The 24,226-nt window shown below is 33.0% G+C and overlaps 1 pseudogene; it reads left to right on the plus strand.

Moving 5' to 3' along the window:
- The first annotated feature begins 14,200 nt into the window (after positions 1 to 14,200).
- On the plus strand, positions 14,201 to 15,380 carry LOC100790909 (germin-like protein subfamily 1 member 7; annotated as a pseudogene).
- Positions 15,381 to 24,226: the final 8,846 nt, after the last annotated feature.

The following is a 24,226-nucleotide window of genomic DNA, read 5'->3' on the forward strand; positions in this document are numbered from 1 at the left end:
TATAAGGCTTAATGAAACACATAGTAAGGTTGCGAGACTTGAGGGTCCTACCAACTTCAATCCATGCCCCAAAAACACACAATAGCCCATTTGAATATTATGCAAAATGTACCAATATCAAGATTATCAATGCTAGGAATCATTTTGTCAACACGTCATAATAAATGGATAGCATGTTATTAATACACTAATTAATCAATTTAATTTGAAATTTTTGATATATGTACATTTATATGGTATTCAAACACAAAAAAAATATTTTTAATTCAAATTATAATAAAACATTTCTTATTTTTGTGTTATACATAACAGTGAATGCTAAATACACCCAAGAATGAATTCATGTCACTTTTAGATATTATTTAATGACTTATTATATTTTTATCCCTAATAAATTTTTATAATTTTTGTTTTGCATTGAGTCCCTAATAAAATAATAATTTTATTTTTGGTTCTTCATAATTTGTTTTACCACTTTTAAATTAGAAAATTTTTTGTTTGCTCCCTGATAAATTAGTGAGTAAAAAAAGTTCTAAGGACAAAGTTAAAATTTTTGTTTAATTTGGGACTCAACGAAATTGAAAAGTTTATTAAGGAGCAAACAAAAAAATCAGATATATATTTATTAGCTATCAAAAATAAATTTATACCTTTTTATTTAATTGACAAATACAATATACTTTTAGAAACTCATTAAATAGAATACTTTATCTCAAATTAAGAACTGCTAATTTAAACACATATTAAATAAATGGAGTGCATTACATGGGTGAGTTGAGTTGTTGTTGTTCTCTAGATCTCAACACAATTTCATATTGAAAGAACATACATCGAATAAAAAGTGGGTAACATACGTATAATCACATTCCATTGGCTAGTTTGAAAAGACACGGATTACCAAATAAATTATTGTGAGTCGTTGATAACATCAAATCAAACGATTTACATTTCTTTGTGCTAGTCACATTGGATTGCCGTGTAGGTTTCTCAAGCTTTATAATGCGCACCTTCCATCAACATCTTAGTATCACTCTAGCACCTGCAATATTCCTACCACATGAAATCTACACTATAAAGTGCATCATCTCCTCTTGTTCTTACCAAATAGATTACCTAGAGGTCCAAGACTGACTATGTCCACACTTTATAATAATTTTTTATCGTGTTTATATCTTTTTGTGTATGCTAGATCCATGAGCAAAGAAACAAAAACCCATTCATGGACCTCCATTGCAAATCTATTCAGATGGAATTTGTTGACCATGTCTCATATTTCTTTGCCCCCTCATTTATGCTTTGCCATATCGTTCATTCTAACCATGGCCAATAAACATCTTCAACGACCATGATTTCTTCGATTAACTATATAAGGTAAAAGTTCTACCTCTTTTGTTATTTTAAATTAACTCATTTATTAGTAACAATTACATGATTAATTTGTATCGTCATTAAAAAACATGGTCGAAATCCATACTAATCGATTTGATGTAGATCTACTCATCTCTTTGCTAATTAGTTGGGAGAAGAATCCACATGAAATAGATTTTTTGAGAAACTTATCAGGATAGAATTAGATTTAGGTAGACCATATATTGTTTGGTAAATCAGAATCAATTTTTTAGCAAGGTACAAAATGTGTCACCAAATTTCCAAATCATCTAATACTTTACAAAGTAACCATCATTGTCAGAGTACCCATGATTTCTTTCTACTCACCATAATTATTGCTGGTACCAAGAAATGGTTTATCCAAGTGGTAGTAGACGCGAATCCCTTAAGCATGTGGTCAAGGGTTTGAATCCTAACCAATGCATATATGGAGAAAATCTTGTTGAGAAAGAGATCCCACCTATGAGTGCCAACAAGTCCCTTGCAGGATATTAAAATCCCCTTGGCCGAAAGCAGATATACTTATTTGCAATCATATGCAACAACAATAATTATTTTTGGGAAATCTTACGGTCATTGCGAATAGCCAATTAGCCGCCAACAAAATGATGTCATTTTAAGAGTTTTTTTCTATGAAATCATTTTAAGATTTTTAATTAAAGATGCTTATCAATAAGTGTTTTAAAAATATTGGTTATGAAATATTTAGTACTTAAATTAATTACTAAAAAAAGTACTTAATTATTTTAATTTTTAAAATATATAATAATCCTTTTATTTCTATTTTTTTTTAATTAATGTCATTAACTTTCATTGTAATTAAAAAATTGTTAACCCAATCTAGCTGTAATTTGATTAGGTTAGGACTGAATCATGGTAAGTCATGTTCAAATTTTGGCTATAGTATTAGAATGAAGCACATCTTCAATTAGTTTTATTTGCTCCAATCAACTGGTTAATTATATTTAATTATATTCAAGGTTGGTAAGAGTATAAGAGCAGTTTTATATAGATCATGTTTGGTGGTGCTTGCCTGCAAAATCTTGTAAGTTCCAAAAATTATTAAGAATGCTTAAAGTTTTGTTTATAATCTACCTTGTGGAATCTAGGTTAATGAAATGATATTGTTTTGCCATTATTTTCATTTCATTTTTACCTTCTGCAGACAAGATTTTGCAAGAAATTGATGTTGTATCCTATAGAGTGCTTGGCTAACTTGTTTTCGGCACTATAAGATTATTCTATTAAAAGGTTGAATATGTGCTTGAAGATAGCAATGAGGTACTCGTCAAAATCAACAAATTTCTCGTCAACAAAGAAGGCTTAGTATGTGTGGAAACCTTGTGTATGCCTTTTACTATATACCAGAAAGATTTCAGTTTGATTCTTTTGAGTTAGATGAACCTGAAGATGCTGGCAGGTATGCTTTTATTAGGTTAGACTTTAGAAGTTTAATGATTATGTAATTTTCTTCATACTGCTTCTCTTGAAGAAATTATGCTTAGAGACAAAGATATTAGAATTGTTTCACTATTTTACTTTTATAGTAAATGTAATCTTATTCTATTGTTTTAGTAATACACTTTTAAGTGAAACAGAATTTGTGTAAAACTGAGGGATTTGGGCTGTTTTCTAACGAGAAGGTATGCATTCCATAATAATTATAAGCAGTACATGAATAATGTTTTTTCCATTTTATCTATGCAAGTATTTTTGTTTTTGTTTATCTTCAGCTCTTCACTAATACTAGTATATGCTGTTTAATTTCAAGGTATATAGTTAGAAAGAGCATAAAGAGTGCAAGAGACTTAGTTTGTTTCCCTTTCGAACAGAATCCCATCATACTTTACTTATTGCACACTATGTACAGAGGCAGAGAGAATCTCCCATTACTGACTGCGCACTATGTAAGTTTGAGTTGATCACTTTTCTTTCTCTTTTTGTTTATAAACTCTTCTATCTTTACTAAAATTGTTTTTCTTCATGTTCTTCCTCTGACCTTCAAATCCTATTCTCTAAAAATAAAATGAAAATGCCTAATTCCCATAAGCTGTTGGCACTCCCTTAATCCCTTCTCAATCCTCAGATGATGCAACCCTACCCCCCAAGGGTGTTGGATAGAAGAATCCAAAAGGATTGGGCTATAGCTACTGAAGAAGGCCCTAAGGTTCTCATGAACCTCAAGGTAGATTTCTAAGCCCATGGGCCAAGGTTAGGTCCATTCTTCTTTGTAAATATTAGAATAAGTTTTTTTTCTTCTTTTGGACCTTGTATTTTGGCCATTCTAGTAGTATAGGGTTTTAGCCTTGTATTTCAGGGCATTTTGAGTAGTTTTTGTAGTAGGGAATTTTTTTATATTTTCATGTATTTTCTCATGGGGGTGAGCTTAGCTATTATAGGGAGTGTGTAGCTAAGCTCTAGCTTCTCATCTCAAGGAGGTGAGCTTAGCTATTAGAGAGGTGTGTGTAATTAAGCTCTAGCTTCTCTGAGAATCTTCTCAAGGAAACTTCTCAAGGAAGTTTCTCAAGGAGGTGAGCTTAGTTAATAGAGAGGTGTGTGTAGTTAAGCTCTAGATTTTCAAGGAAGCTTCTCAAAGAAGCTTCTCAAGGAAGTTTCTCAAGAAAGCTTCTCAATGAAGTTTCTCAAGGAAGCTACCTAAGCTATAAATAGAAGCATGTGTAACACTTTTTGTTACTTGGATGAATGAAAGTCCTATGAGACACACTTCAAAGTTCCACTTCTCTTCCTCTTTTATTCCTTCAATTTCGTGCTCCCCCCTTCTCTCTTTCTTTTCCTCCATTAAAGCATCCTCTTCAAGCTTCTTATCCGAGGCACATTCTTGGTGGTGAAGCTCCTTCTTCCATGGCTTATTCCTTAGTGGATGGTGCCTCCCCTCTCCTTTTCTCCTTTTCCTTCCGTTGCATCTCCATCGTGGAAATCACCATTGAAGGACCTCATTGGAGCTCAAAGATCCAGCGTCCATAGAAGCTCCACAAGCAAGCTTCCATCAAAACATGTGAGGAGATACATGTTGCTATAGCAAGATTAATCAGTGGAAATTCTAAAGAATCATGTTAACAACATTTAGCACAATACATGTGAGGAGATACATGGAGAAAAACGAAGAAACAACAATAAAGGAGAAGGTAAAGTTGAAAATTAATGGAGGTTTAAGGAGCACCTACTTGAAGCTCTTGTGCTCTGATTACCACTTGATGGAAGCTTGCTTGTGGAGCTTCTATGGATACTGGATCTTTGAGCTTCAATGAGGTCCTTCAATGGTGATTTTCCACCATAGAGATGCAGTGAAAGGAAAAGGAGAAGATGAGAAAGGAGGCACCATCCACTAGGGAATAAGCCATGGAAGAAGGAGCTTCTCCACTAAGAATGTGCCTTGGATAAGAAGCTTGAAGAGGATGCTTTAATGGAGGAAAAGAAAGAGAGAAGGGAGGAGCACGAAATTGAAGGAATAAAATAGGGAGAGAAGTGGAAATTTAAAGTGTGCCTCATAGGACTTTCATTCATCAAAGTTACAAAAAGTGTTACACATGCTTCTATTTATAGCCTAGGTAGCTTCCTTGAGAAACTTCCTTGAGAAGCTTTCTTAAGAAACTTTCTTGAGAAGCTTCTTTGAGAAGCTTCCTTGAGAAGCTAGAGCTTAACTACACACACTTCTCTATTAACTAAGCTCACCTCCTTGAGAAGCTTCCTTGAGAAGATTCCTAGAGAAGCTAGAGCTTAGCTACACCCACCTCTCTAATAGCTAAGCTCACCTCCTTGAAATGAGAAGCTAGAGCTTAGCTACACACCCCCTATAATAGCTAAGCTCACCCCCATGACAAAATAAATGAAAATACAAAAAAAGTCCCTACTACAAAGACTACTCAAAATGCCCTAAAATACAAGGCTAAAATCCTATACTACTAGAATGGCCAAAATACAAGACCCAAAAGAAGAAAAAAAACCTATTCTAATATTTACAAAGAAGAGTGGGCCCAACCTTGGCCCATGGGCTCAAAAATCTACCCTGAGATTCATGAGAATCCTAGGGTCTTCTTTAGTAGCTATAGCCCCATCCTCTTGGATTCTTCTATCCAATACCCTTTGGGGGTAGGGTTGAATCATCAGATTCCCTTGAAATTGTGGAAACTCCAAGGATGTTAGATGTACCTGAATCTCAGGATTTTGACATTCCAATTTTTATTGAGATAAAATCCTTTTGGAATCTCCATAAACAAATGAAATGCCTAATTTGATGGATGAGGTAAAGAATAGCTAAATGATGAAAATACTCTTTGACATTCTAACAGGCACACTATGAGTGGTTTGCAATACATTCATAATTGTCTCCACGCAAACTCGCATAAAGAAAACCCATATTGTTGTTTGATCTAGGAACTTTGAATTGGTATGAAACTTTAGATTCTAAGATAGAGGAAACTTATCCTAGTACTAACCCTTTGTTTCATTATGTCTGTCTCAGGAAACAAATTCTTGTGGAACTATATAACCAATCAGAATTATGTAAGAACCCTTGCAAATCTCCAGTTAAGTTTTATTAAATTCTATGTTTTGCTTAATAGTGCATGATTTCTTTATTTTTTTTCTCTATAGTAGTTGGCTTTGGAATGTTGTTAGTTCGATTATTGTTTACAAGATTGGCTTATGATGGTCTTCTTTATGATGTGCCAAAAAGTTGCAATTTGCCTGCATAAGAGTTTTCTATGTGCAAGAAAACAAAGACAAGAGGACACCGTAAAATTTTCACAAGTTTTTGTAGGCCAAGAGTGGAAAGAGTCTGCACTACTATTTAATGAAAAGTTTGGTGACTTCTGTAAAAAAAAGTTTGGTGACTATTTTTCTTATGGTAGTGATGCAGAAATCTTAGTTATGTTTTCTTGTCTTATTACTCTTCTTTTTCTGTAGATGACATACTTTGTTAAAGGATGAAAAATTGTTCTTCATAGCTATCAATTCTACTTTTATTTGAGTGATGATAACAGAAAAATATGGAATTTTAGTTGTCCAGTTGGTTTGTCAAACAATAGTGATGTACTTCTATAACTTTTTTTAGGGTGATCGATGCCCTTCCAATTAATGGATCAACTTTGTCTGATTGGAATATAAGTATATAAATCTCCAATGCAACAGGAAACTAATGTTAGTCATTTTGCTCTTTCTTAGCAATCATATTTTGTAGCAGCAAAATAAGTCAAGCATGCTTAAATATGAACTTCTTATGTGATAGCCTATCAAAAAGTAGATTCATCTTTATGATATAATTAATATTAATGAATTCCTTTTAAGTTATCCTCAACTATATATTTCCATTCCTGCACAGTCTCGGGATTTTTCTCATCCCGGTGTGATTCACTTGAGGTATTACAGATATCAGGAAAATAAGAAAATAAGCGGGGAATGAAGGAAGACAAAAAGAAAGAGTGTATAATGGAAAAGACAGTCATGATAAAAAAAAAAAAAAGAGCAGTCACTGATATTTAAATGAAGTTAATTTTCTGACAGACACAATATCTTTTGCGGTGATGGGAGACATATTCCACTCTTCCATGATAGCCTTCATGTACCCATGGACCAAACCCATTAAATCTGTGAGTTAGCCAGATTAGACTAGGAAAAAAAGCCCATTGAATGCTCTACTTGTTTTAAGGCATGTGGCACATCCTAATTACTGGTTAAACCAATGGTGTACAAGCTATGACCCTTACATACATACCTATGGCTATTATATTTGGTATCTAGACATTTAAAAATATCATGATATCAGTCCTTTAATTTCTTTCCCCTCATTAGTCACTCAATGATTTAATTTTCCAGTAAATTATTTTGTCAATATTTAAAAAAGGAATTGTTGTTCATATTTATCCTATTTGACTCAAATATGATTGTTTTAGGTGAGAGATACAAGGGATCTTGAAAAAGAAAGTTAAAAAGTAAAAGAAGACTAATAACAAAAAAGTAAGAGGCTTATTTAGTAACAAATTAAAATTTAGAAAACTTCTTTAAAAGATAAATAGTTCAAAACATCTTTCTAGAAATAGTTTAAACTTCTTTGTACAGATTCTCAAGTCTACTTTAGGCCAAAATATGTTTTTGGTCCCTGTAAATTAATGTTTTCTTGGTTCCTGTAAATTAATGAATTTTCCATAAGGAGATACTTGGTATAAAGAATATTTTTTTTGTTTTTTACTCGAGAATCATGGTTCCTAAGATTGATGGCAAACTTAAAAAATAATATAACAAGAAAACAAGTATGGAATAATACCAAGTTCACAAAGAGTAATAGGATTGAGAAAAATCCTCCTTCGGATATCATTGTATCCCTTGATTTGTATCTATAACTCATTCAAAAATTGAGATGGATAAATGGCCACTTTCTTCTCTAAAGTGTAAAGCGATGATAAATAAAAATCTGAAATAACAAAATTCTGATTTAATTCTCTAAAGTGTCTTGTCATTAAGTTTTGAAGATCATTTTGCCATTAAGATATAATATGTGTACCAATTTAACAATAAATTATAAAATCTAAGGAACAATTTGACAATAAGTTATAAAGTTTAGTGACCAATTTAAAAATAATTTGCACGACAGGGCGTAATCAGCACCTTTTTACACATTTAGGACTAAACCAGAATTTTCCTTTTTTTCAAAAATTACATTATCACCATAAGAATGAAGGTGGTCCTATCAAAAAAACGAAATGAAGGTGACTATTTATGTAATGACTTAGCTATTTCCTACTACAACTATTTCCTTTAAGGTTGGGTTTACCGCCAACTTGCATCATCAAGTTTTCTATGCCATAACCAATGATTTTCTTTGATAGATAGTAAGCATGACACCTTTTGATTTTGAGATTTCCCCTAGTCTTATCTTGTAGAGGTTTCCTTTTCTCTTTGCAGAAAATACGCGAGACCCATCCTCACACTAGATGACACATTCATCCTTGTTGAAGGATACACCATATCCACTATCACATAATTGACTTATGCTCATTAGATTACGATTAAGACCATAAAAAATTGTTATCAATAGAGGGATAGGGGTGAATACCAATCTTACCCATGCCGATTATTCTTCCTTTTTGATTCCCTGTGAAAGTGACTGTTCCACCATGATAGGGAGTCAGACATTGGAACATAGGCGTTCCTCCCATCATGTGTCACGAGCAGTCACTTTCCAAGTACCATGACAGGCATCTATTTTCTGTTATCAAGCATATCTGTAATAGGAAAATTTCTTTTCTTAGGTACCCAAATCTTTCTGGGTTCTTTTGTATGAATAATATAGAGATAAACATTGGTCATCCACTGAAAATAAAAATACTATGTAATGAAGAACATAGTGATCGTCCAGTGACAAATAAAAGGATCTTAAAAAGAATTCAAATAAGCACTTGGTGTAAAGTGATGTTCGAAAATATAATAAGAATACTTGATAAAACAATATGGGGAGAAGTAGAAACACTTGGTTTATACTGGTTCGCTCAACTTGCCTATGCCCAGTTCTCCTTTCCTAGTAAGCAAAGGGTTTGACTAATCAAGAACTAATTACAAACAAGTATTAAAACCCGCCACTCTTGGCTTTACAAGTATTCTTAACACCCCTTCTGGTATCTTCGTAGACTCCTCCTAAAACTAAGAACCCAAGTATTTGTTAACAGTAAGTCACTCCTGGCTTTCACAAACAAATGTTTGATAGAATACAAGTATTCTTAAAATTCAAAAGAGTGAATACAATTGAGCACAAATACAAACTACTTTGCTTTACAAAGAATAATAACAATGTAGAATGTGTAGTGTTTATAACAATTTCACTTTTTCAATATTTCTTGTGCTCTTGGTCTTTCTCTTTTTACATATTTCGTCAAATCATTTCATTGGGGGAGACATCCTTGTTATAGACTTCAGTGAAGTATTCCATTGTGGGATCTGCATCGTTATCTTAAAGGGATCGTAGTCTCACATAGAGGAATTGATCGACGTGTCATGCTCTAAATGGCAAGGATTTTATATGAAGTACAGATAGTGCCATATGCTTTTTGACCTTTGTGAAAGCGTCCTTCCAGGGGATATTCCATGGAGGTCTTTTTGTGTCTGCTATGTTGTCCTTTTCTTGAATTCAAATGTTAGTCATTCAGACATAATAAAGACCAATGGAATTTGAATAAAATAATACATGTGCACTTCCCTTTTTCGTGATGCTCAGTCCTTGAGACTTGATGCATGAATTTACCTTATGACAATGTATTATATTGTTATGCACAAGAGTGGACGCTCACAGAATATAGTATGCTAGATACTAGGTTAAAGCAAAGCATACTCACTATAGCTATGGACGATATCCCTCTAACATAATATTCCTGACCACTAGTCAAAAACTCATTAGAATATCAATAATTTATACTAATGTTATACATGAAAATCTTGGGTGGATGAGACACATGGTCGTCCAGACCTAACATCAAGCTATCACCTTAATTATGTTCCTTATGTAGTTTCATGTATTTTATGGTATGCACCAGATTGGACCTAAAACAAGCAATTAGTGTTATGAGTAGGTATCTAGATAAACCTGGGAAGGAACATTGGTAAGTTGTGGTATGTATATTCGGGTACTAAAGGGTACAACTGATACTGGACTTGTCTACCATAGAGACATGTCTTGTGCTCTTGCTGGTTACTCAGATTCTGAATATGCTGTAGATTTGGATGCAAGGAGAATTGTGACAACGTACGCATTCATGATTGGAAACTCTCTTGATAGTTGGAAGGAAACTTTTTAGCCCATTGTGGTTTTATCCAGTACAGAGGTAGAGTGCATGCTCAAATAGAAGCAATAAAGGATGGGATCTGACTGAAGGGTCTAATTAGCAATCTTGGGTTTCCACTGGAAAAAGCTATCATTTTCTGTGACATTCTAAGTATAATATGTTTAGTCAAGGATCAAGTCCATCATGAGAGGACTAAGTACTTTGACATCAGATACCACTTCATCTGTGTCAAGAAGAGGCTCAAAATCCAGAAAGTTGATACCACTTCATCCGTGGAGCATCTAATCACGTCGAATGGAGTTTTCAATCTAGTGGTTCATTAACATAACTTGTGTTGTAACGGTAACTGTTTTCTTTTTGTTATTTGCTTTTGTAACAGTTTTTTTCTCCTTTATAATGAGATTTGTGTTTTGCGTTCAAAGAGCTTGAGAGTGTATTTAACTCTTTTCATTGGAAATTCCATTATTCGCAATAAATTTAACAATTTATGCAATATCTTTTCTCATTCTATGATCTAAAATTCCCTATCTAAATAGAATTTCTCAAATATTTCCCAACAAGAAATAGGGAAAGCACAAACCACAAACCAAAAATAGGGTAGTAAAAAACCAAATAAAAGAGGAAATTAAACATAGATGTTTGAATTCGAACGGTTTGATCAAGAAACCCATTAATATGCCTAATACTAGAAACAATAATGGATTCAGATTTAGTGCTTATATAGATATATTAGTAGTTCTTCGAAGATAATCCCAACATGCAACAACAAACACATTATTTAGATTCAGTGCTTACTAAAATGAATTCAGTGTCTCCACATCTCTTTTTCTCCTCCACTTTGTCTAACATGAAACTGCACCATGGCTGACACACCATGATATTATGAGAAATAGAGAAATAAAGAAAAAGAACAATGAAGATGAGGTTATAAAAATTAGGCTGTTGAAGATAGAGACACAAACACCGTAGTCTCTTCATCATCGTTCTCTAACCCTTTTACTACTAGATCCATGACTTTAGTGGCCAAATCAATGTGTGAGAGAGAAGACTTGTGGTTTGATGCATTATTGGTGGTTTGGGGCGACGTTATGGTGGGTGGAGGCACAGAATATAAGAATGAGAAGGGGCACAGGTTCCCATTCGTCCAATCCCAGAATACAAAATGGGAAGGGGTGCGAGAGGGTTACTAGAGTGGAGCATGAGAGTGAAAGTGAGATTCGTGAGCTTCTACGGAAACATTAGACAAAACTTGGAGGCAAGAGTGGAAGGGGGTTTTGTGATGTACGTTGAAGGAAACAAAACATTTTCATATTTTAGAGTGATTTTGGTTTAGTGATTTAAGGGGAAAGATGAAATAATACGGTGTGTATTTGTTTTTTGATAGTAAAAGGGGTACATATGATGGCTGTTAAATTAGTCTCCCTTAAAGGTGACTGCAAAATTAGTAACTAATTAAAATTTGCAATACCCAACCTCCAAAATGATATTTTTGCCCTCAAATATTTAAAGTCAATTTTTCCATAGAAGAAAAGGTATTTTTGGAAAAAATGTTGGACCAAGTCCCCTTGAGTACTTGTCATGCATTTCTCTCAAAGTTATATGACATAAACACATTACACCCTGAAATCAGACATAAAAGTCAAAAGTTATGTTGATCAAATAAAGCAATGGAAACATGATTCCATTTTAAAAGTATACAATGGAAACCGAATCATGTTTTCATTTCATTTACTCAGGGTGGAAAAAAATACAATGAAAATATGGTTTAGTTGTATACTTTTAGAACAAAATCTTGTTATTGGGTCTTCATCAATGAGAGTGCAACACTTAGCCTAGCTTGATTAGTCATTAGTGATATACTTGGGGCTTAATGGGCCTTGGTCAATCATCACTACTTGGGCTTTATTATACCTTGGTCAATCATTAGTGTTATACTTGGGCCTTGGTTAATCATTAGTAATATACATGGGCCTTGGTCAATCATCAGGTTTACACCTGGGCCTTATTAGACCTTCATTAATCATAAGTGCTATAGTTAGGCCTTGATTAATCATAAGTGCTAATCTTGGGCCTTATTGGGTCTTGATTAGTCATTAATGATATACTTGGCCCTTGGTTTGTCTTTAGCATTATATTTAGGTCTTATTGGGCCTTGGTTAGTCATTAGTGATACACTTGGGCCTTAATTGACCTTGGTCAATCATCAGTGTTACACTTAATCCTTATTAGACCTTCATTAATCATAAGTGCTATAGTTGGGCCTTGATTAATCATAAGTGCTATAGTTGGGCCTTGATTAGTGATTAATGATATACTGGGAACTTGGTTAGTCATTAGTGTTATATTTGGGTCTTATTGAGCCTTGGTCAGTCATTTGTGGTATACTTGAGCCTTGGTCAATCGTTAGGGTTACACTTGGGCCTTATTGGACCTTCATCAATAATTTTTGTCATAGGAATTTTGTGTTTTTCCAATTTTGGTCCCTGTAACCATGAAGTTATGAAGACTATAAAATGAAAAACAAAATATTAAAGAGACAAATTGAAAAACACAAACTTACAACGTTACAAGGATTAAAAATGAACAAAAAAAAAAAACTTATAGGGACCAAAATTGGAAAAAGTGTAAACTTATTATAAGGACTAAAATTAGAAAAATGAACACAATAAACAAATATGAAGAAACAAAAACTTCCATGGACTATAAATATTTTTAAGCCTTTACTTTTTATATGAATTTTCCATAAGGAGATGTTTGGTATAAGGAAAGTTTTTTTTTTTTTACCTAAGAATCATGGTTCTTGACATTCATGGCAAACTTAAAAAATAATATAACAAGAAAACAAGTATGGAATAATGCCAAGTTGACAAAGAGTATTAGGATTGAGAAAAATCCCTCCTTTGGTTATCTTTGTATCCCTTGATTTGTATCCAAGACTCATTCATAAATTGAGATGGATAAATGACCACTTTCTTCTCTAAAGTGTAAAGCAGTGATAAATAAATATCCAAAATAGCAAAAATTTTGAATTAATTTCTGAATGTGAAAAAAGTGTGATAATTATGTATTGTCATTAAATTTTGTGGATCATTTTGTCATTAAGATATACTATGTGTACCAATTTAACATTGAATTATAAAATTTAAGGAATAACTTGACAATAAGTTATATGGTAGGACGTAATCATCACATTTAAGACTAAACCAGAATTTTCAATTTTTTTCAAAAATTACATTATCGATGTAAGAACGAAGGTGGTCTTATAAAAAAACAAGGTGACTATTTATCCAATGACTTAGTTATTTCCTACTACAACTATTTCCTTTAAGGTTCGGTTTACCTATCCAAAATAAATAAAAAATAAAAAAACTATTCTGTTTCAGTTTGAAAGTTTTCTATCTCCACGGGAAATTATTTGTTAAAACTAAGCCCCGAAGCAATTCCAGCAGGTCGTGCAAAGTCAAAAGTTATATATCTAACATTTAATATATTCCTCTGTACGTTCATATCTTCGAACATTTCTATGTCATTGGATTACTTTAGTTGTATATGAAAACAAGTCACACGACACCAACAATTAATATAATTTCGGGTTGCAATAATCTGAGTCTTTGATTAATTGTGGACAGGACCAATCAGAAATAGTCTCTAATTCATTCAGAAAATTTCAATTTTCCACCAACTACCTCTGATGACCATGTTTAAACTTGTAACAGTTCCTCAAGCTAATAATAGATTAGTTAATAAAATAAGTAATATTTTAAATATTTAATAAAACAGTTATCACTAAGTCTATGAAACTGAGACACAGTCTAAACTGATCTGTGATTGAATTAAAAGGCTTCCCATTATAAAATAATAAAATAGACGAGGTAATACCGAAACACTTGCTTTACGTCTACACATTGATTAGGCACGCATGTAGTTGTTAAGGAATGATTCCTCATCAAATAAATAATTAATTACGGTCAAGATAAAATGCAAACCAATTCAATGCTTCATACTTATAAATAGCAATCAGCAAGCTCTACATAAATCACAATTCAATCATCACAAGCAATTACATATAGCACAATTGTTTAAGAGTGTATTACTAAGGAAAAACAATGAAAGTTGTGTACTTCCTTGTTGCCATCTTGGCTTTGACATCCTCTCTTGTCTCTGCCTATGATCCTAGTCCTCTGCAAGATTTCTGTGTGGCAGCCAAAGAAAAAGATGGTGGTATGTAAAAACATTAATCCTTATACCATTGGCATCATATATATAGACGTTGTCTAGAATTATTGTGATTGATGATTTTTATTAATTAAGACCTTTTGCCTTGTATTTGTAGTGTTTGTGAACGGGAAATTTTGCAAGGACCCTAAGCTTGTCAAAGCTGACAATTTCTTCAGATATGTGGAACCGGGGAATCGAAGACTGACAACCCAGTAGGTTCAAACGTGACTCAGGTGTTTGTTGATCAACTACCGTGACTAAACACCCTTGGCATAGCTTTGGCTCGCATAGATTTTGCACCAAAGGGTTTGAACGCTCCCCACACTCACCCTCGCGGCACTGAGATCCTTATAGTCCTTGAGGGTACTCTTTATGTTGGATTTGTGACTTCCAATCAAGATGGAAATCGCCTCTTCACCAAAGTGCTGAACAAGGGTGATGTGTTTGTGTTCCCAATTGGTCTGATTCATTTCCAAATGAATATGGGAAATGGGAATGCTGTTGCCATTGCTGGCCTTAGCAGTCAAAATCCAGGAGCTATCACTATTGCAAATGCTTTGTTTAAAGTTAATCCGCCTATTTCTTCTGAGGTTCTCACCAAAGCTTTCCAGGTGGACAAGACTATAATCGATTATCTTCAAAAGCTATCTTGGTACGACAACAATAACTAATTTGGGAGTATGGAGGATCATTTCGGACCGTCTAGTTATTGGATAATTGATCACTTTAATTATTATTTCAGTCACGCCATACATTAGACCTAATAAATAAAACCTTTGAGGATTATAATTTTTTACATATAATATTTGCTCTGTTTGGAGTTGGATTTGGTTAATACTTGCCCTACGCGTCTGCTACCACGGGCATATTCAGTTAGGCAGGTTTTAGGTAACAGGTAGAAGAGATTTTCAGGTAACAAACATATTAATTAATGCCCTAAGTCACCCATAAATTGTCCCTACATTGAAGTCAGCCTAGTCCACCATACTACGTACCCTTAAAGGCCAAAGCATTTACAACGGTGTTTACAATTTAAACCTAAAGTTCAGCAAGAGAAAGGATAAGTTTGAAAATAAAAAACTATGACTAACTGACTATTAATTGTCTCATGAACTGAGACAAAATCTTAACAGTTAGTATTTAATTTAACGAATAGATTCCCCAACACTATGAAAATGATGGATTTGGCTCAGCAGTGATGTACTCTAGTATAAGATTATTTTTAATTATTGATATTTTTTTAAAAAAATAAAACTATAGAAATTTAATTTATATATAAGGGATATTTCAAATGAGAATTTAAAATGAAAAATAAAAAGAATTAATTTTAACCATACAGTTAAAAAATTTCAATGATTGAGATTAGAAATCAATTTTAATTTAACAAGTCACCTGATTTTCAATTTCCATATATCTCCTTCCTTCTTTCCTTTCTGATCCTCTGACCCACTTGAGAAGAATTTCAAATTAATTTTTCTTTGCCTTTTTGTTTGTTGATTATTCGGAATCTCATTTGAGAAAGATTTCAGATTAATTTATCACACACTCTCTTTTTGTTTTGTTTTTTATTTGTTCTATGGCTGCTGCTAGTTCTCTGGAATCAAATTCCTCTAAATCAATTCTCTTACTAAAAATAAAAAAATTAAGCACTGATTATAGAACATGCCACTTAATGGATAGAAGAAAAAGGATATTGCCGAAATTCAGAGTATTATTCTCTAATTTCACAGATTAAAAACTAACACTTTGAAAATTGGAAGGATAATTCATAATAGTTTGAAGGAAGGCCGAAGAAACTTAAACAGGAAAGGTATTGCGTGCAAAAGAAGGTGAAGACAAAGAAGAGAGAATAAGAGTGCATGAATCTTAACCCTCCCATGCTTCTCCACCACACCAAACGGTGTTTGTAAACACTACATCGGTTAAGCAAAACTGAAATGTTATAAAGATTCATATTAAAAAACACTCAATGATATTAGAAAAAATTCTAGAAAAACACATGGTAACTTGTTAGAGAAAAATGTCCTACATTGATTTATTTTTGTCTTGGTAGTAGTTAATTTAATTATCGAATATTACAATAAGTTTTTTTAAAAGAGTTGAGTAGCGATAAGGTATTTGAATCCTTAAGAGTGTGTTTGGATGGAGAAATTTAAAATTCTGATAAATTTTAAATTCTAAGAATTTCAAATACTTCAATTGAAATTCTTTTATTTTCAAAATTTTGTGTTTGGATAAAAAAAAATTAAAATTATGAGGATGAAAAAAAAGAGAAGATATGATTGATGTGCTAGTTATACGTGTTCCTCTATGCTCACACCCGATCAATATTTTAGCCAGACGGTGTTTCTTGAAGAAGACTGTAAGAAGAAAATTTCATTTTCTCACCTTTTAGAAAGAAATTGAAATTCCAGATTTTTAGTTGTTTAAAATTCTCTTTTAAAATTCCAAAATTTTAAATTCTTCATAAAAAGCATTTAAACAATGAATTCTAAATTACAAAAATTCAAATTCTCTGATAAATTATTTTCCTCAGTTAAAATTCTCTATCCAAACGCGCTCTAAAAGATATTTTGTCCTCGAAATTTACTTGAACCAAACAGTTCTGGACACGACTTCCTCATCGTACACTCCACCTACTAATTTGCATTGTGCAGTAGTTCCTCCTCAAACAATCTTCATCAAAGGAATCACCTTTCAATCTTCGACTTCAAGAAGACAACGTCTCATCAGTCAAGTTCTTTTTACTTGAATATTGCCCAACTCGATCATATGTGATGGAGAATCATGAACATACTTCAAAGTTGATAAAAAGAAAGACACTATGAATATTTAAAAGTGACAGGGGTAAAACAATTTGGTAGGTGTGTGTGAGGAAAGGAAATGAGATGTGTGTAGAAGAGAGGGATAGAAAAGAAAATAATAAAAAACAAAAAGAAATAGGTGATGTAATGAGTAATGGAATTATGGTTTTTTAGAAAGAGAGATGAATGATAAAAATATTTAAATATGATAAGTAATATAAAAGGACAAGATGAAAGAGAAGTAGAGAAAAGATAAATATTAAGTTGATGACAACTAACAAGGCATGAAGAACTCCTTGATATCAATTACAACAGGCTTATTTCGATTATGCTAAAATGGCACATAGGTTCAATATTTCCAAATTATAATAATTGAACTGATGACAAAGGATGCTACACCATTATATATATATATATATATATATATATATATATATATATATAACTTTTCTTTTTTACAGAACTTTTCTTTTTTACAGAATATGTTTTCATCTTTTCATATGGAGATGAATTGCGAAGCTGGATTTATGTGTGCACAAGTCTCACGTACAGTTCATCAAACAGGTGGCTCATGCACAGGAACCAATACCCGGGCTGCAAACCAAAAACAAATTTTTTTGACTATGAAAATAAAGATTATCTTATTTGTAATTTTGGTTTTTAGACCTCCATTAATTGCTTCTTCAGTTAATGTTAAACGGGGCGTAGAGAATATTCAATGTATATATGAAAATTGTAACAAATTAAAGTGTACTAAGATCTCCATATCAATTCATCTTTATAAATAATTTTTTTAGCCTGAACATTTGTTTATTTCAGTTCAGTTCAATATATGTACCTATATTTGTTTCATTCCCCTCTATGTCAGTTTCCCTCCCATACCAACACACCTACTCCCAACTCATTATCCTTTATCTATCACTATCTCAAAAACTCACTCTAGATCTCTTCAACATTTAGCGCCAAATCATCCTGTTTCGTATAATATTTTCAAGGTTTTCTTTCAAATAAATATTGCTCACGGATTACTATACGTATAATGACATTCATTGGCTAGTTCGAAAAGACACGGATTACGAAACAAATTATTGTGAGCCATTGATAACATCAAATCAAACGATTTACCTTTCTTTGTGCTAGTTCGGCTGGATCACCGTGCAGCTTTCCAAAGCTTTATAATGTGCACCTTCCATCTACATCTTAGTATCACTCTAACACCTGCAATATTCCTATCACATGAAATCTACACTATAAAGTGTATCATCTCCTCTTGTTCTCACCAAATAGATTATTAGACCCAGAGGTCCAAGACTGACTTTGTGCACACTTTATAATTGTTTTTTTATCATGTTTGTATCTTTTTGTGTATCCTAGAATCATGTGCCAAGAAACAAAACCCCATTCATGGACCTCATTGCATATCTACTTAGAAGGAATTGGTTGACCATGTCTTATATTTCTTTGCCCCCCCTTTTATACTTTGTCATATCGTTTGTTTTAACCATGGCCAATAAACATCTTCAACGACCATAATTTTTTTGATTAATTATATAAGGTAAAAGTTCTAACTCTTGTTATTGTAAATTAACTCATTTATTAGTAACAATTACATGATTAATTTGTATCTTCACTAAAAGACATGCTCGATACACACACTAATCCATTTGATGTAGATCTAGTCATCTCTTCATTAATTAGTTGGGGGAAGAATTCACACGAATTAGATTTTTTGAGAAACCAATCATGATAGAATTAGATTTAGGTAGACAATATATTGTTGGTAAATGAGAATCAACTTGTTAGCAAGGTACAAAATGTGTCACCAATTTTTCCAAATCATCTAATAATTTACAAAGTATCCATCATTGTTACAGCACCCATCGTCCTCACCATAATTCTTGAGAAGTCTTACCGTCATTGCGAATAGCCAATTAGCGGCCAACAAAATGATGTTATTTTAAGAGTTTTCTTTTTTCCTGTGAAATCATTTAAAGATTTTTAATTAAAGATTCTTATCAATAAGTGTTCTAAAAATATTGGTTATGAAATATTTAGTACCTACAATTAATTACTAAAATAAGTACTGAATTATTTTAATTTTTGAAATATATAATAATCCTTTTATTTCTATTTTTAATTTTTTAACCAATGTCATTAACTTTCATTGTAATTAAAATTTTTTAACGCAATCTAGCTGTAATTTGATTAGGTTAGGATTGAATCATGGTAAGACATGTTCAAATCTGGGCTATGGTATTAGAATGAAGCACATCTTTACTTAGTTTTATTTTCTCCCATTAACATGTTAATTATATTTGATTATATTCAAGGTTGGTAAGAGTATAAGAGCACTTTTATATAGATTGTGTTTGATGGTTCTTTCCCGAAAAATCTTTTAAGTCCTGTTTATAATCGGCCTTGTGGATTCCAAGTTAATGTTATGTTATGTTTTTCATTTCATTTTTTCCTTCTGCAGACAAGATTTTGCAATAGAGTTCTTGGCTATCTTCTTTTTGGCACTATCAGAATATTCTCCATAAAGGTTGAATATGTGCTTGAAGATTGCAATGAGGTTCTCATCAAATTCAACAAATTCGTCATCAACAATGAAGGCTTAGTATGTGTGGAATCCTTCCGTTTGCCTGTTACTATACCAGAAAGATTTGAGTTGGATGCTTTTGAGTTGCACGAACTTGAAAATGCCGGCAGGTAAGCTTTAATTAGGTTAGAGTTTAGAATTGTTTCACTATTTTACTTTTATAGTAAATGTAATCTTCTTCTATTGTTTGAGTAATACACTGTTAAGTGAAACAGAATTTGGGTGTAAAACTAAGGGATTTGGGTTGTTTTCCCAGGAGAAGGCATGCATTCCATAATAATTTTAAGCCTTACATCAATAATGTTTCTTCCATTTTATCTATGCAAGTATTTTTGTTTTTGTTTATCTTCAGCTCTTCACTAATACTAGTGTATGCTCTTTCACTTCAATGCATATAGTTAGAAAGAGCATAAAGAGTGCAAAAGGCTTAGTTCATTTCCCTTTCCCAAGAGAATCCCATTGTACTTCACTTACTGCACACTGTGTACAAAGACAAAGAGAATAATATCCCATTTCCATTCTTCCAAATAGATTCTACGAGCCTTCCATGTATGTTTTATTTTATCACTTTTTCTTTTTGTTTATAAACTCTTCTATCTTTACTAACATTGTTTTTCTCCAGGTTCATCCTTTGAGCTTCAACTTCTATTCTCTAAAAATCAAATGAAAATGCCTAATTCCCTTTAGCTGCTGGCACTCCGCTAAGCCCTTGTCAATCCTCAGATTCCCTTGAAATTGTGGAAACTCCAAGGATGTTAGATGTACCTGAATCTCAAGCTTCTCGCATTCCAAACTTTATAGAGATAAAATCCTTGTAGAATCTCTAGAAATCAACAAAGTGCCTAATTTGATGGACAAGGTAAAGAATAACAAAATGATGAAAATACTCTTTGACTTTCTAACGGACACACTATGAGTGGGTTGCAATATATTCATAATTGTCTCCACACAAACTCGCATAAAGATAAACCATATTGTTGTTTGAGCTAGGAACTTTGAATTAGTATGAAACTTTAGATTCTAAGATAGAGGAAACTTACCCTAGTACTAACCCTTTGTTTCATTATGTTTGTCTCAGGAAAAACATTCATTTGGAACTAACCAAACAGAACTATGTAAGAACTCTGGCAAATCTTCAGTTAAGTTTTATTAAAGTCTATGTTTTGCTTAATAGTGCATTATTTCTTTATTTTTTATTTACAGTAGTTGGCTTTGGATTGTCGACAATTCAATTCTTGTTTACAATATTGGCTTATGATGGTCTTCTTTGATGATGTACCGGAAAGTTGCAAGTTGCTTGCATCAGAGTTTTCTACATGCATGAAAACAAAGAGGGGAGGACACCGCAAAATTTTCACAAGCTTTTGGAGGCCGGGAGTGGACAGAATCTGCACTGCTATTTTATGAAAAGTTTGGTGACTTCTAAAAAAAAATAAAATGTTTGGTGCCTATTTTTCTGATGGCAATGATGCGGAAATCTAAGTTATGTTTTCTTGTCTTACTACTCTTCTTGTTCTATAGATGACATACTTTTGTTGAAGGAAGAAAAATTGTTCTTAATAATAGTCAACTCTACTTTTATCTGAGTAAATATAACAAGAAATTATGGAATTATAGTTGTCTAGTTGGTTTGTCAAAGAATAGTGATGTACTTCTATAACTTTTTTTTAGGGTGATCGATGCCCTGTCATTCAATGGATCAACTTTGTCTGATTGGAATATAAGTATATAAATGTGCAATGCAAGGCAATGGGGAACTTATGTCAATGACGTTGATGACCAAATCTGGGTTGTAAGTATGTGAGAGAGATGACTTGTGGTTTGATGCACTGTTGGTAGTTTGGGCCGAGGTTTTGGTGGGTGGAGGCACAAAAGATAAGAATGAGAAGGGGCACAGGTTCCCCATTCATCCAAACCCAAAAGACAAAATGGGAAGGGACGCGAGAAGGGTTACCAGAGTGGAGCATGAGAGAGTGCAAGGAATATTTGTGATCTTCCATGGAAACATTTGACGAAAGTTGGAGGCAAGAGTGGAAGGCGGATTTGTGATGTTGAGGGAAACAAAACATTTTCGTATTTAGAGTGATTTTGGTTTAGTGATTTGGAGGGAAAGACAAAATGAGATGGTGTGTATTTGTTTTAGGATAGTAAAAGGGGTACATAGGATGACTGATAAATCAGTCTCCCTTAAGGGTGACCACAGAATCATTAAGTGATTAAAATTTGCAATACCCAACCTCCAAAATGATATTTTTACCCCTAAATCATTAAAGTCAATTTTTCCATAGAAGAAAATGTTTTTTTGGAAAAAATGTTTGACCAAGTCCCCTTGAGTACTTGTCATGCATTTCTCTCAAAGTTATATAACATAGACATACCCTGAAATCGATCATAAAAGTCAAAAGTTATGTCTTATCAAATGAAGCAATGGAAACATGATTCCATTTTAAAAGTATACAATGGAAACCAATGAATCATGTTTTCATTGCATTTATTCATGGTGGAAAAAAATACAACAGAATGATGTTTGTGTTGCATATATTTGGGGTGAAAAAGTAGAAGGAAAATATGGTTTTGTTGTATAGTTTTAGAACAAAATCTTGTTATTGTATTGGGCCTTGATTAGTCATTAGTAATATACTTGGGCCTTAATGGACCTTGGTCAATTATCACGGGTTATACTTAGGTTTTGTTGGACCTTGGTCAATCATTAGTGTTATACTTGGGCCTTGGTCAGTCATTAGTAGTATACATGGGCCTTGGTCAATCATCAGGGTTACACTTGGGCCTTATTGGACATTCATTAATCATAAGTGCCATAGTTGGGCCTTGATTAATCATAAGTACTACACTTGTGCTTTATTGGGCCTTGATTAGTCATTAATGATATACTCGGGCGTTAGTTTGTCCTTGGCGTTGTATTTGGGTCTTATTGGGCCTTGGTTAGTCATTAGTGGTATACTTGGGCCTTAATTGACCTTGGTCAATCATCAGTCTTACACTTGACCCTTATTGGATCTTCATTAATCATAAGTGTTATTGTTGGGCCTTGATTAATCATAAGTGCTATATTTGGGCCTTGATTAGTCATTAATGTTATACTTAGCCCTTGGTGAGTCATTAGCATTATATTTAGATCTTATTGGGCCTTGGTCAGTCGCTAGTGGTATACTTGGGCTTTGGTCAATCATTAGGGTTACACTTGGACCTTATTGGACCTTCATCAATCATAAGTGCTACACTTGAGCCCTTTTGGGCTTTGTTTAACCATAAATGTTATACTTGGTAGTCTTTAGTGATATACTTAGGCCTTGGTCAGTCATTGGTGTTATATTTGGGTCTTATTGGGTCTTGGTCAGTCGTTAGTGGTATATTTGGACATTAATAAGCCTTGGTTAATCATCAAGATTACAGTCGGGCCTTATTGGACCTTCATCAATCTCAAGTGCTACACTTGGGCCTTTTTGAGCCTTGATTAATAATAAGTGCAACACTTGGGCCTTATTGAACCTAGGCTAGTCATTAGTGGTATACTTGGGCCTTGGTTATACTTGGGACATATTAGGACTTACTTAATCATCAATCGGTATGCAACTACGATGTTTTGTTAATTAGTAACCAAAATAAATTTAGTCGTTATTCCTAAGTATTAATGACTGAATTAGAAATAGTCGCTAATCCAATTAACATAATAGTTGCCTAATTAGTCTCCAGGTTTTCTAGAATACATTTTAAACAATATTGCAGCTAGATTAGCAATTATGTGGGTTGTTACACAAACATTGATCACCAATACAATCACTGATTTGGGAAAATGACAAATGATATTTTTAGTCACTATTGGTCACCAACTTTTGTTGGTCGCTGATTTTGGTTGCTATTCATCATTTTCTAGGAGTGAGTTATGATTAGTAGAATCCTTCATATGATTGTGAAATAGAACTAGACGTAGCTTAGATTAAGTGAACCAATATAAAATTGAGTGTTTCTACTTCTCTCTTAAGGTATTTAAATTGTATTCTCTTGTGCATATCCTAACACACTTAGACACACAAGTTTGTGTTCGAGATAGGGGGAGCTACATGAAGATAAAGCTTTAAAGCTTGAAGAAGTTTTGTCTTTTTACATGCCCAATTCATTGAGTGACATTTGTATTTATTGTTGCATCTTAGTCTTTATCTTTCCATATGTACATCATGTATCATAATGTAGAGGTAGGAAGATTGTTTCTAAAGTTAGAAACTTCTTCAGTGCCTTAAACTCTCTGTTTTAATCGATTACCAAGATATACGTAATCGATTGCACAAGTCTTTTGAGAAGCTAGTAGAGAGATCCTCGTTTTGGTTTAATCAATTACCAGCTATCTATAATCGATTACTCAGTTCAGTTGAGACCATGTTTGATTTTCATGAGTCTCTGCTTTA

Source organism: Glycine max, chromosome 19, assembly GCF_000004515.6.
Source record: "Glycine max cultivar Williams 82 chromosome 19, Glycine_max_v4.0, whole genome shotgun sequence".
NCBI classification, from domain to species: Eukaryota; Viridiplantae; Streptophyta; class Magnoliopsida; order Fabales; family Fabaceae; genus Glycine; species Glycine max.